The sequence below is a fragment of the Trachypithecus francoisi genome, unplaced genomic scaffold, assembly GCF_009764315.1.
Source record: "Trachypithecus francoisi isolate TF-2019V2 unplaced genomic scaffold, Tfra_2.0 Lachesis_group3, whole genome shotgun sequence".
NCBI lineage: Eukaryota > Metazoa > Chordata > Mammalia > Primates > Cercopithecidae > Trachypithecus > Trachypithecus francoisi.
In genome coordinates this window covers 119,319,678-119,334,421 of record NW_022681468.1, presented here as the reverse complement: position 1 = coordinate 119,334,421, position 14,744 = coordinate 119,319,678, and the positions used below count along the sequence as shown (strand labels likewise).

The window sequence follows — 14,744 nt, the reverse complement described above, 5'->3', positions numbered from 1 at the left end:
CGGCTGCTTGTGATGCACCACAGATGAAACCCCTCTGGGGGCCCCTTGGAGCCCCTCCAACCACCTCACAAACAGAGGGCCTCAGGGCTCTGAGCCAGGACCCCCAAACCCCCCATACCCCCACCACTCCAGCCCTCCCCGAAAGCAGGTGCTCTCCGTAGCGACAAGGACAGCGATGATTCGGGTGGGAGCACATGAGTTATGGTGTGCCAGTGCCTCACAAACAAGTTTGGTGCCCGCCTGTCTTCATGAATCACGGAGGAGCCTAATCCTTCATTAGAACATTCAGCAGTAATTGCTGGCGAAATGCCACTTGCCTTTTTCTCATTTTAACAAAACATTTATGCATGAAAGATTTAATGCCAGGTATCAAGCATATCATTGTAAATTTACCACTAATTAAGCCTAATTAAAATAATTAAATGGCTGTGGAGTCACCATGTGAATTAAAATCACTTCTCCTCCGTACTAAGCTGTTTCTCACTAGCCAGGCCCCTGGTTTGGAAGACAAATACATATCTCTCCTCTCGATTTTTCCCGTCGCCCTGCTCAGCTTCACGCGGGGTATTTGCATGGCCAAGGAGATTTGATAATTAAGATAATGCTGTGATTTGACGGTGCGGTTTTTCAATTTCGGGACCCCAGGAGATTTTCCTTTATCTCCGTGAAGTATAGACAATTTGACAAATCTGTTGCTCGGAGCAGTCGCTGGCGTTTGCATATTCATTACTCATTGGATTTTTAATCAAAGTAGCTGATGGACCCCTTGCACCACAAATAACTTGGTCATGAATAATTTATCCGTGCTCACTGGCTGGGCCGCGCAGCCTCCCGGCGCCCCGGGGCCTCTGATTGGCTCGCCAGGGCTGGCCTGCCCCGCGCAGCACATGGCCGCTCCAGATGTTTGGGTATCCATATGTGCACAGCTCATCAAAAACGGCAACGGCCCGCACCCGAGGGCCTCGGCCGTCCCCAGATAGGCCATCTGGAGTTGGAGGGAAAACAAACCTCGGCGAATTGTGGGATGCGTGGTTATCTTCAGTGGCGCCCGGAGGTGGCCACAGAGGGGTGCGCAGGGGGCACGGGAATGCGGCGGAAACCCAGCGTCGAGGCCCGCATCTGGGGCTGCAGGGAAGCTTGCTGTGCCCAAAGCTACAGGCAGGGCCCTCGTGAGGACCTTGTCTAGCCCTTTTCAGATCATGTGGGTGGCCAGCAGCTGCCTCTCCTGCTTCAAGGGCCCCTGTGGGTACAACCCCTACCCCTAGTCCCCACCCTTCCCCACCGGGAAGGTGTACACACCTTCCCGCTAGGCCCTCTCCTGCCTAGGCACCCAGCCCGATGTGCTGCTCCCCAGCTCTCTGACTTCACACACGCTGCCCCTTTACATGCCATGTCCCTCCCCCTCTGCGCTACCCCAGCAGAGCTGATTTAGAATTGTCCTGGGGAGGCCTGGCCCCTAATCATATCAAACCCATTCAATTTACCCACATGCCACATTAAATATATTTTATATATAAGTGTGGAGGAGTTGAGTGGAGATGCAGTTGACTGGTTGACGTAATAGCACGTTTTGTAGGCATTTAATGGACCATTTACTCATTTTGATTTTGCACTTGTCTTTTCCAGTGGCGCTGGGCTTCCCAGTTCTCAGGTGTTTCTGCAGGCTCCTGACAAGGCCATCTGCCTGGCATTGGCCTCCATGCCATGTGGTCCCAAGGCCATGGTCTGTACGTTAGCCTTTGCCAGTTCTGTAAGGCCCAGCCTGTGTTACCTCAGTCGGGGAGCCTTCCTCTGTGACCCCCATGGCCTAAAGCTGAGGGGTTTCCCTCCCTGGTGTTTCTGGAATACCCCCATCTCCATTCCATTCCATCACCCATGTGGTGATTGCTAGTTGGCATGATTTCCTCTCCACTAGAGAGTGAGTTTGTGAAGGCAGGATAGTGATGTGCTCATCTCTGTCCCTCCCACCCCGCTCAGCGCCTGGCACATAGCATGTGCACAATAAATGTTTGATGAATAAATGAACTTTGGACTTCATGTTTCAAAGAACAGGAACAATGACCCTGAAAAGAAAATTAAGGCAGAGCAGCAATCTGAAAGGGTGTGTGGGAGGCAGGCAAGGACAATCCTTCTGGCCTGGCACCAGAGCTTTTTTGCAAGGTGAGGAGGAGGGCACTTCCTCTGTCCCTCCTGCTCTTCCCCTGGCTCACTTCTCAGCTGACAGCCTCTTGGGTGATGATGGAGGGAGGGTCCCCTGGGCCCCAGATCTGCTGCATCACACAGGGTGTTCTCCCCTACCATGAGGACTCTGAGATCAAAGGAACAGACCCTGCCCAGGAGACTGATCTGACAAAGGTGGACCTCAGTCACACACACCCCTCTTAAAGTTGGGGTGTTGGTAATCACGTGCCTCTTGTACTGCAGCAGGTGAGATGTCCTCGCTGTAATTACTTCCCCCACAATCTAGCTCTGCACCACCCAGCGTGCTGGTGGGGAGCTGGGAGAAGACTGCAGACTAATTATCAGGCAGGCAGGAAAACCAGCAGGCTGTGCTCTCCCTGTGACAATTAAAGTGAAAATATTTCATGATATTTTTGCTATTTTTTTAAGATGGGAGGAAAGGTGTGATTGTACTGTATGTGTGTGCGTGCGTGCGTGTGTGTGTGTGTGTGTTGTGGGAAAGGAGGGAGGGAAGAAACAGAAACAGCCTGAGTCATAAGCAGATGCTTCCTGGAGCCTGTCAAGGATGGTAATGACCCCCTCCTGCCCCAAGTGGCTGCTGTCTGGGCCCACCTGAGAGGAGGATGCTGACAGCACACACATGCCCGCCTCATTTGCAGGCTGGAATTCCACACTGAAGTCCACTTGAGTTTCATGTCATTGGAGAGAGCTGAGGTGGCACAAGTCCTGGGGTGGGTGGACCCACTGCAGACAGGGCGGGCCACCCTTGGGCAGGCCTGGGATCCTGGAGACCTCAAAGACCCTCAGCCGGAGACACCAGCCAGAGTTTCAGAGGGAGACAGACAGAAAGAGAGGCACAGCAGAGGTGGGGTCAAGGGGAGAGAGTGACATTTAGAACAGCAAAGTGTGGCCGGGCGCGGTGGCTCAAGCCTGTAATCCCAGCACTTTGGGAGGCCGAGACGGGCGGATCACGAGGTCAGGAGATCGAGACCATCCTGGCTAACACTGTGAAAACCCCGTCTCTACTAAAAAATACAAAAAACTAGCCGGGCGAGGTGGCGGGCGCCTGTAGTCCCAGCTACTCAGAGGCTGAGGCAGGAGAATGGCGTGAACCCAGGAGGCGGAGCTTGCAGTGAGCTGAGATCTGGCCACTGCACTCCAGCCTGGGCGACAGAGCGAGACTCCGTCTCAAAAAAAAAAAAAAAAAAAAAAAAGAACAGCAAAGTGTATTCCCTCGGAGGGCCAGGAGACACCAGGGGGCTTAAAGGGATCACATGCTCACTCCTGAACCTTTCTCATGCCATGCTTGCCTCCTCTAGGAGCCCACACACCAAACAATGCATATTAGACCAGATGTCAATCCCCTTCAGGGACCCAGACTGTGGCTTGACCAAGGGCCTTTCCTGATCAAATGTTAAGAGGGCCAAGGGAAGGAGGCTGGAGAACTCCTGTCCCAGATTCTATTAGTGTCCAGACTGGGGTGAAATCAGGATGTTTGCGGCTGGCAGCCAGACTCCCTCTCTGGAATTTGCATGAAGGCACATTGTAGACTCTGCCTGGTGAGGCCAAAAGAAAGATATGAAGACCCAGAGAAAGGAGCAGTCACATTGTTGGTGGAGCTTGGAGCAAAAATGTGCCAGTTCTGCGAGCACGGAGACAAAATTAGCTAGTCCCTGGAGACAGTGGGGCTGCTGGAGATGGTTATTCCTGGGAGCCATGAGACCGCCATCCCCCTCACCACTGTGATCCACACGGGCATCCTTAAGGGCAACTCTGTTCCTCGCTCTCTAAAGCGTGAAGCCCTCACTGTTTAATGCCACCCCTCTAGGGGTCCTTCCACCCCATGGGCTCCTTCCCCACGGACTGCCAGGATCATGCACTGGAGCACCAGGGCACAGCAACAGTCCAAGTGCACACAACCGCAGTGCAATTACGCACCTTGCTCAGAATTCCCCGGCCAGCTATCTGCAGCCATAACCATTCTTGGGATACACTTCAGATCCCAGAATTACTAGTCTTGTTTGTTTGTGTTGTAGTCAGAGCAATAACTTGTATTCCCAGTTCCTTGACGACTAACTTTATTTTCCTTGTCTTTGTGTTCTGTTGTTACATGTGCAAAGTCTATGTTTAATCATTATAATTTTCAACTACAAATGCAAGTAATATTTTTATGTGCGTTTCCAATTCAACAAACGTATACTGAAGACGTGTAGGATGAAAGGTGTGATACTGGATACTAGGAACATGAAGATGATGATGATAAGAATACTGAACTTTATTGAGTGTTACTCATTTAATTCTCCTGAAGACCATGTAGATTGTACTGTTATAATGCCAATTTTGACCAATTTACAAATGAGGAAACTGAGGTCATACTGCGAGTAAGTAGAAAAGCCAGGATGTGAAGCTTGAAAGACCGACTGCAGAATGCATGTTCATAATCACAATTAGAAATCGAAAATAAAAAGCTGATAAAGAGCCTGCCGTCCAATAGCAGAAGCAGACTCATAAACAGATCATTAAAGTTCTTCTGTTAATGATAGGAAAATCATATGCACCCTGGACTTAAAAGCTGGAGCTTTCTCTAATGTTTACTTCCACTAATACAATGCTCATTTTTCCTGACAAACTTATCATAGATGACAAATGTAATAACCAAGACTACTAAGTGTGAAAGTGCCTCTCTCGTGAGCTGTTCGTTTCTCTTATGATGAGACCCAGCTTCTGTGATAGAATGAGGGGTAGGAAGTAAAACACGAAAGCTCTGCGTTGCTGGTGTCTGTTGTACATACACAAGTCGGAAATTGATTCTCAGCTATCTCATATTGTTTTGTCTCATATCCCCGGGGAAACTGCAAGCTCCTTGAAGGCAGAGTCTGTGACTTTCCATTCGTTAATTCATTTGTCCACAAAAGAAGAAAAAAAACATTACATTGAACACCTATTAGGTGCCAGGAATCAGCTAGTGGTCAGAGGGTGAAGTATAGACAATTTGGCAAGGCGTAAAACTTGACCTTGTATTCTGAGGGCCTTGTATTCTGAAGAGGAGACATGGATAAAGAAACAAAGGGTCACAGCATAGCCAGGGCTGTCCCGGGGGTAAGAAAATGCCCCAAAAACCCAGCGGTGGGAATGTCCACCTCTGCCCAGGAGGTGGCTGTAACCAGTTCCATACAGCAGGGTTTTGGTTACTATAAAGATAAAAAGGAGACAAGAACAATAAAGAGTGGCAAACCATCAAGTGGCAACAACATTCACAATCCTTACATGCCATTAAGCAGTTTTGTTGTCACAGCTACAGTTTATGAACACATTCCACTGTACACTAGGTCTTAACACAAAGTCTTACGCTTTTCTCTGTGATCCACACTTCTGACAACTTTCTCCCTCCTTTATTCTATTTCTCAGGACTCTTTCTCTGCCTACCTTTTTCTCCCCTCTTTTTCATCTTATCATCTTTTTCCTCTGATGATCCTCTTTGCATCCATCTTTCTCTTTCCTTTCTTAACTGTGGTAAACTGGACGTGATAAGAAACTGAGATTCTGAAAAGAATCAGGAGCCCACAAAACTGAGCTACAATCCTAGCCTGGTTCTGTTTGGGCTTCATCCTTTCCACTCCCAGGTTCCACCACCTCCTCCTGGAAGTTTTTTCACATTAGTCAAGGAAGTGCCTGAGTACTTCACATGTGAGTGAGTTGTCACCTTCAATACTGGCCTTGCATTCCACCCTCTTTCATTGGCCAAAACTTCATGAGCAGTGCTAAGTATATCCATTTGTGTGTTCATTCATCCCTCTATTCATTCACTAATTAGAACATTCTGAATCCCTGTGCTAATTGCCAGGGAGGTTGAGATGAATGCAGTCCACTCATGACACATAAAAACATAAATGCACAATGACAAAATGATATAATATAAAGCAGAGTTGAAGGGGTCTGTAGAAAAGGAGTCTATGCAAAGAGATTGAAGAGCAAACAGTTAGGTAGAATAAGAATCAAGAAGGAATAAGGCCATAGAAACCAAGAAAAGCAATGTTTTGAAACAGAGGAGGTGCCAACAGGGTCAAATGTAACTGAGTGGCCCAAGAGAATGAGAATAGAGAAGTTTCCCACAGATCTGGCTACAGAAAGTTGTTGATAACTGTGGTGTCACGGTCTCAGTGGGAGGAAAGCTAGGTGGTGGTGGTAGGTCAAGGAGGAAGTGTAGACTGCAGAAGTGGAGAGCTTTTTGTGCATATAGCTCTACCAAAATGTTGCTATCGAGGAAAGAGAAAAATAGGGCAGTAGCTGGAAAGGGACACGGAGATGGATGGAAGAGATTTGAGCATCTGGCAGATCTCACTGCCTCCACTTGGGATAGGATGAAAAGAAAGCCTGTCAGTTTCCCTGTATCCTTCGCTTCAAAGGGTAACAGGCCCTTCACCAACACCTGTTATGAGAAGAGTGGGCAGATAGGCTTCTGCCTACTAGATTTGTCCCTAGGTTTGCTGGGAAAGCTGGGGCCAGTCGACTCCCCCAGTTGCTGGATCCAGTGAGTGTATGTCATGGTTGGTTCCAAAGGGCACCAGACCTAGAAACAAGTAGGCTGGGGAGCCGGCAGCCCTTCCACATCCAGGGTAGACTCTGACACATCTCAGCTAATTGGTGTGAACCATTCTGAAGGAGTGGGCTTTGCACTGGGGAGTTTCCTCCCCAGATCCCATAAATTTGTCTAGTGTAGTTGGTTCATTCCATGTACAGGCCTGTGGATCATCACATAGAAACTTCCCTTCTGGGTTTCAGTCTCACTGTGGCTCCCTAAGAATTAGGCAAAGGGTCCCTGGAGCCAGCAGATGCGGAGTCCTGCCCCTTTAAACCACAGAGCTGGTAAATGGTTGGTTGAGTCAATGAAAGCAAGGAGCTATGGGGAGGCCATAGGACAGGGGCCTGGGAATGGACTCCAGCACGGGTGTAGGAATGTGCTCACATGGATGTGGGTGGTTAACGTGAAGTGCCCAAACCACAGAATAGAAATCCAACAGGTCTAAGGGGCTTCTTTTCACAGATGAGGAAACTGAGGCCCAGAGAGGGGAAATAATTCGCCTGAGGTTGTACAGATATTTGTGGCAGAGCTAAGTTTAACCCAAGCCCTTGAACTGCTGGCTTCTAGCACCGTCCGTGCCAACCACCAGAGGCATGACCCTTCAGCCTCCAACGGCTTCCTTACAGGGCTGGGTGTAACAGTACATTTGAATACAGGATAATTTTCTCATAAAAACAATGTGGTTCAAGGTGGTTACCTGTGACCCTCCAGCCAACCATGATGGATATAGGAGACCCCGTTCATCATGATCTCAGGGAAGCTCATTCTGAACCCAGGCCTAGATCCCTGTCATATGCCCCAGAGCACCCGGCATATCTCTGTAAAAGTTGTGGCACTTGGCAGCTCTTGTTTCATAGCTGCCATCCACACCAGACCACAACTCCGTGGGGACCTGGCTTGTTTGTCTTGTTCACTGCATTGTCCCAACACTTAGCCCAGGAACAGCCCAGGGTGCAGCTCAATTAGCATCTGTTGAAATAATTAATTAGTTAATTAATTCGACCCTGTAAAACCAGCTCTCCAGGTGGAAAGGTTTCAGAATTCTGACCTCGAACCTGAGGAAACTGCCTCCCTCCGAGGCTGCGCCGGCTGCAGGAACAGGCCTCCACTGCTGACCTACTTCCCCCTGGGGAGGACCCAGGGCCAGGCTCCTCCAGGTATCAGCTGAACAGCATGGACCACACATGCCTCCCTGCTTCCATGTTTGGATGCTGTGCTTCTCTTAATGCTGCTCAACCACGCCCCCTCAGTCAACTGTATCAGTACTGAACTAACAGCTGTCTAACTACACCCCCACCCCGCCTCCATTTTGAACATGCACCCAGGATTTGCATAGTTGGTTTGGGGGCCCCAAATATGGGTCTTGATGCTTATTTTCAGTAAATTTTATCTTACTGAATTTGCCCCTTCAATCATAGACTGTCTTGGTTTGTGTGCGTGCTATCTTTCCTCCAATCTACTTACTGTCCCTCCCAAATTCAGGCCATCTGAAAATTTGGCAGGCAATTGTTTTCATTAGCTTTATTGATTGAAGTATAAACTGGTCAGCATTGAAATATAAACTGGTCATCATTTAAGAAAGAGTCCTGGCATACCAGTAGAGATCCCATCAGGTCAACAATGCTTATTTATTTATTTATGAAACAGGAGCTCACTCTGTTGCCTAGGCTGGAGTACAGTGGTGCAATCCTGGCTCACTGCAGCCTCAACCTCCTGGGCTAGGACTGTAGGTGTATTCCACAACACTTGGCTAATTTTTAAAAATATTTTGCCATGTTGCCTAGGCTGGCCTCAAACTCTCAGGCTCACTTCGGCCTTCCAAAGTGCTGAGATTATAGGCATGAGCCACTACATCTAGCCCAATGGTCTTTTATTGATGCTTATTGAGCAGTCTCCCTCACTAGTCACAAATGCAGCTTACTCCGTCATTCAACTCTGACTTTTCCCCCAAACCTTGGTCTGCAGACAAGATTGTGTGGTCTCTTGCCATTTTTCTCTACCCATTTTCTCTTCCTTTGTAGCTTAATTCCTCTCTAAGGCTCCCTACCATCCATTCCCCCCGTACCTCCTCCTTTTCCTCATTACTGTTCTTTTTATAAGAAAATATACATAGCTTACAGGTTCACAGTGTAAGTATTTGGGAAACCCTGATCTAGCCCAAATTCCCTTATGGGTTTTCCTATGACCATATAGAAACTAACATAAAAATCACTATGTAAAACATTTGTGGAAGAAAAGAAAGACATTATGACATTTGTCAAATTTATTGCTGGAATTCAAATCAACGTGTTTACAATGGGAACATATATGAGAGTGTAGAAGTTGCTGAATCAGGGTCCCAAATCCAAGTGGCAACGGAAAGGTAAAGGCCAAGCAGTGGCACTGAAGGTGAGCCAGGCATACGACCAGAAGCTGCGGTGATCTGGGAGCACATGCTCGCTAGGAGGGTGAGCCTCTATCAAGTGGGCAATCAGCTGTAGCCTGGCAGGATGCAGGCTCAGTGCTGGCAGATCTTCCCATTTTTCACAAGCAGAAAAAATCCAGATTAAAAAAGATTCTGTCAGTTTTTCAATGTTGTTAGCTAATGGGAAAAAAATGTCTAAATGCTATAAGTGGGTGAGAACTAAATTAAGAAACTTGAAATGTTCCTGAAGGCCATAACTGAAGATTTAAACAAATGGAAAGGCATACTATGTTCTTGGATAGGAACACGTGATGTCATAAGGATGTTGATTCTCCCTGAGTTAATCTATAATTTTAGAGTAATACTTAATAGCAACTTGGGAGAAATAGACATGGGACTCTAAAGTGCATACAGAAAAAATAAACAAACAATAATAGAAAAATTCTGAAAAAGAGTAAAGGACTGGGGAGACTAGATTTATCAGACTGTGAAACATGGTATAAAGCTTCAGTAGTTAAAACCATGGTGCCGGCACATGAATAAACAGAGAAATGGACACAGCCCAAAGGAAAGTCTAGAAACAGACACAAATACATAAGGGGAGATATAGTAAAGGTGAAAAGTCAAGAAGGGAGAGTGAATTATTCAATAAATAATGGGGGACAAATGGGTAGATATCTAGAAAGAAAGTAAAGTTAGATCCATGACTACTCCTTACACAAAAATAATATCCATCTAATCTTATATACTAAAAATCTATATAATAATCATTATACAAATCTATAAATATTATATAGTAGCATATTATATTAATAACATATTAATATTATATATAGTATATTATTATACTAACAATCTAGCATATATAATATAATAATAGCATATTACACTAATAACCTATTATGCATAATATAGCATAATAATTATACTAAGAATATGCTCATAATCTATTATTCATTTACTGGATATCATCCACAGCCTGCTTTGCCCCTCTAATATAAGCTCCATGAAGCCAGAGGGTTTTGACTTTTTGTTCACTGCTATATCCTCAGTACCTAGAACAGTGTCTGGCACACAGTGTGTGGTTGATAAATATTTTATAAGGGAGTTGAATAAGAGAATCAAAAATTTAAATGTTAATAACAAAACCTGTAAAACAACAGAAAAACCATTGGAGAACTTTTTTTAATTTTGCAGATTTAAAAATCAAAATTATTTAATTTTAATAATACTGTCTAAATATTAAAAGAATAATCAAAAGCCATAAAAATTGATCTATTTGATCATAAAAAATTATCATCATGGCAAAAGCCACCATAATTAAAGACCAAAAAATCAGTGACAATCTGGTCAAAAAAATAAAAGAAAAAAAACTTGTATTTCATATAATAGACAAAGGGCTAATAACCTAATATATAAAGAGCCCTTTCAGAAAAACACAATCCAAGAGAAAAATTGGCAAAGAATGTGAATAGAAATTCACTAAAGGATGCTCATCCTTACTCATAATATGAAAAATGCAAATTAAAACTACAAATGAGATACCAGTTTTCTTCTGTTAGGTTGGCAAGAGTGAACATTTTGATGCCTCACTGTGTTGGTGAGAGTGCAAGGGAACAGGCCCTCCCATAGACTGCCATGGGCTTATAACTTAGGGCAGGTAGTTGAATAATGCTATCGAAATCATAAATGTTTATACCGCTTGACCCAGAAATCCCACTTCTAGGAATTTATCCTACAGATACATTCAAACAGATGCAAAACAGGTTACACAAGGTTGCTCTCTGCAGTGTTGTTTATAGTAAAAAAAGACTGGTAACAACCCAAATATCCATCCGTAGGCAGCTGATTAAATAAACGATAGCATCTCCATACAATAGAGTACTGGGCACTGGAATATCATGCAGCCTTTAAACAAGGAAGCTCTGTGTGTGCTAACATGGAAAGGTCTTCCATACTGTCAATGGAAAAAAAAAATGAGGTACAAAATAATATGTATAGTGCGCTACTATTTGTATGATTAGTTTAAAAAACACATACGTACACATATGTGTATATGTAATTGTGAATGCCTAGAATATCTCTGGAAGTATAAACAAGAGGTTAACAACACGAATTGCCTCTAGGAAGGAACACTAGAAGGCTAGAAACGGAGGAGAGGAACCTTCTGTTCAGAGCGTGCATTAGTAAAAATAAACTGAATTGCTGTAACAAGTAGACTCCCATACCTCCTGGCTCAATTCCATAGAAGTTGTTTTCTGGATCATCAGATAATCCAGAGGGGGCATTTTCTATAAACAGGATTATTCAGGGGCCCCACCTGATGGTGCTCTCCCATTTTTAACAGGAGACTTTGAAGCATCCTCACCACTGTTCTAACCCATGGGAAAAGGCACACAGAGCTGGAGAAGCATGGTGTGTGGGGGTGCTCTTGACTGGCCAGGCCTAGAAGAGCACAGATCTCTGCTCACCTTCTATTGGCTTCAACTCAGTCACATGACCACAGTCACAAGGAAGCCTGGGTGCTACCCAGGAAGAAAGGAGGGCAGATTTGGATGAAGAGCCATCAGGTCTCTGCTGGACTTTTTCTGCGCCTTTTAACATTTGAAACGCATAATTTTATTATTCAAAACAGTGAACACAATTAATATGAAAAAATGTGAGTTAGGTCTGGCCTGAGGGCTGCCAGTGTACGATCCACTTGTGAAGGGCATTCGATTCTATGATAAAGGTGTCAATCCGTATCAGTGAGAAAAGTATAGACCACTCCATAAGTGGTGCTGGAAAAACAAAGTAATCCCTGGGGCAAAAAAGTAAAGTTAGGTTTCTTACCTCACACCATGCCCCATAAACATTTCCAAATGGGTTAAAAACCCAAATATAATAAATATAACAAAAAAAGTATTAGACGAAAATATAGCCTTGGAGCTGTATTGAAAGACTCAGGACTCACTGGCCACTTACAAGTTTGACTGTATACAACTGACAAAGGACAACATAAAGACAAGAGACAGACTAGGAGAAAATGTTTGTCATATGAATAAAAGACAAAGAAATAATATCCCACATATATAAATCCCAGTTCAGATCAATGAGAAAATTACACAAACAATCCAGTAGAAAAATGAGAAAAGAATGTTGAAGGGACATTCACAGAAAAAGAAAGGGCCAATAAACCATGGGAAGACGTGCATGCTCAAAAGTAGCTAGAGCATGAAAATTAAAGAAGAAATGGGATTTTGTGTATCACCCATGGGATTGGCAAAAACTGGGGGGAGGGAAGAGGGACGTATTTGGTGTTGGAGAGAGATCGAAGAAATGGTTTTCTTAAGTGTAGCTGACAGCTGTATATTGGAATGTCATTGTTGGAGGGCAACTAGGCATGAACTGTCATATTTAAACATGTCCATACCCCTCAACTCAAATTTTTGAGTAGCCACTGTAAAGAAATACTTGCACACACACCCAAAGCAATATGTCTAAGATATTCATTGCTATATCGCCATAACAAAAAAGAAAGAAAAATCAAATCAAATGTTCATCAACAGAGGGAAGTTAAATTGATACAGCCACATTGTAGAGCACTCCATAGAAGTTTTCTTTTCTTTTCTGTTCTTTTCTTTTCTTTTCTTTTTTAATTTGAGACGGAGTCTCACTCTGTCGCCCAGGCTGGAGTGCAGTGGCGCCATCTCGGCTCACTGCAAGCTCCGTCTCCCAGGTTCACGCCATTCTCCTGCCTCAGCCCCCCGAGCAGCTGGGGCTACAGGCGCCCGCCACAGCTGATTTTTTGTATTTTTAGTAGAGACAGGGTTTCACCTTGTTAGCCAGGATGGTCTCAATCTCCTGACCTCATGATCCGCCCACTGTGCTGGGATTACAGGTGTGAGCCACCACGCCCAGCCGGAAATTTTCTTTTAATAGGATATAAATCTATATAAAAAAAATGAAGATATCTGCAAAGACATATTGTTAAGCCAAAAAAAAAAAAAAAGATCAGATTACAGAACAATACATACACTATCTGTAAACATGATACAAACTATGGGTTTCTATATTAACACATGTGTATATATATGCCTATAAGATAGTCTGGAAGAATACAGCTCAACAGCCAGCACTTCTGGAGAGAGGAATAGGATAAGAGAGGGTAAAAGCAAACGTCTGCTTTTGCTGGGTCCCTCCATGATCGCTCAGACTTCGTGACATGCTGTGCCCATGTAAATGGATATTTGTTGATTTGTCTGAATATGTGCAGATACTTACACCTATATATTAGCCATTGTAACAGAAAACATTTACTGAGACCTTTCCGTGTGCCTAGTGCTATGTTAAGCTCTTTCCTTGCATTATCTCATTGAATCCTCATGACCACCTTATGATTTAAGCACTATTATTATCCCCATTTACAGATGAGAAAGCTGAGCCTGTAAGAGGTTGAATCAATTGCCTGAGGTCACACAGATGGGAAATGGCAGAGCTGAGATTCAGATTCAAGGGTGTCTGGTTTCAGAGGCCACACTGTCAGTCTTGACCTGCTCAGAACATGTAACCCATTTAGCTAGTGACTCCTGAAGTCAACCTCTTCCAGCGCTGTGGTTCTGCAATTACTTAGTTCAGCTGAAGATTCAAGGAAAGGGGGCCGGAGTGCCAGGGGAGGTAGGCCCTCTGGAGGGGAGCCCCAGCCCTGTAGACCTCAACACTCACCTGCCCTTCAGTTAACCCTGAGGATCCCTGGCTCACCTGCCACGCGCAGACCCTGCAGAGCTTCAGAGCAGAGCTCACAGGAGCTTCACCCCTGGCCTGAGCTCCTCCTGGTACAGATGGGAAAACTAAGACTTGAAGTGAGAGAGAGCTCCATTGCTCCTGGAGGCAGGGCCAGAATTGGGATGATACCCCAGGTAGTCTCACCCCCTTCCCCCAGTGCAGTGGTGATGAGGACCAGACAGGGTAGGTCACAATCTCTTCTCAGTCCTTAACACATCAGCGGTGTCTGAGGAGGACTCTTGTGCTCCAGAGACGCCTCGGAATAAAGAAGCTTTTTATTCCTGAGGAATTGTCCACAAATGCCTCTGATGTCTTCACAAACAGCAGGAGGTGGGCAAGGACTGAGCTGGTTCTCAGAGTGTCATGGAGGTTAGGGGTAGATCACCCTGGGGCATCTCCTCATTGGGTTCCTCTCTCTTTCTCTCTCCTCTCTCTTCTTTCTCTCTCTCTGATTTTAAATCACTTAACTGCTCCTGGGCTGGGCTGGGCAGAACAATTACTGACAAATGACCTGAATCAATCTTGAGGCAGCAGGGGCCTCCTTCTGGGTTCATTAAATTGGCTGCAGCAGCACCTGGCAGGAGGATGCAGATCATCTCTGGGGGACGAAGGCCGTGGCCCAGGCTGGCTGCATCCGGGGGCTTTGTTCTCGGGCAGTGTTAAAGGACTGCCCCTGTGTCCAACTACTCTGACCCTCCAGGACACCTGTCTCCCTCCCTTTGGGCCTCTCTGCCCTTTTTTCTTCCTCTTCCACCTCCATCTCACTGGGTCTCTCTCTCCCCCTCAAACCCCGGCTCTCTCCTTCTGTCTCTG

General features: G+C 45.4%; 1 long non-coding RNA gene across 1 annotated transcript; it reads right to left on the bottom strand.

The window, feature by feature from the left end:
• Positions 1–9,037: 9,037 nt before the first annotated feature.
• Positions 9,038–13,029, bottom strand: LOC117071601. Its single transcript, XR_004432375.1, has 3 exons — positions 12,984–13,029; positions 11,639–11,761; positions 9,038–9,275 (listed from the first exon to the last, which is right to left on the bottom strand). It is a non-coding gene; the product is annotated as an uncharacterized LOC117071601 (long non-coding RNA).
• Between the last annotated feature and the right edge of the window lie 1,715 nt (positions 13,030–14,744).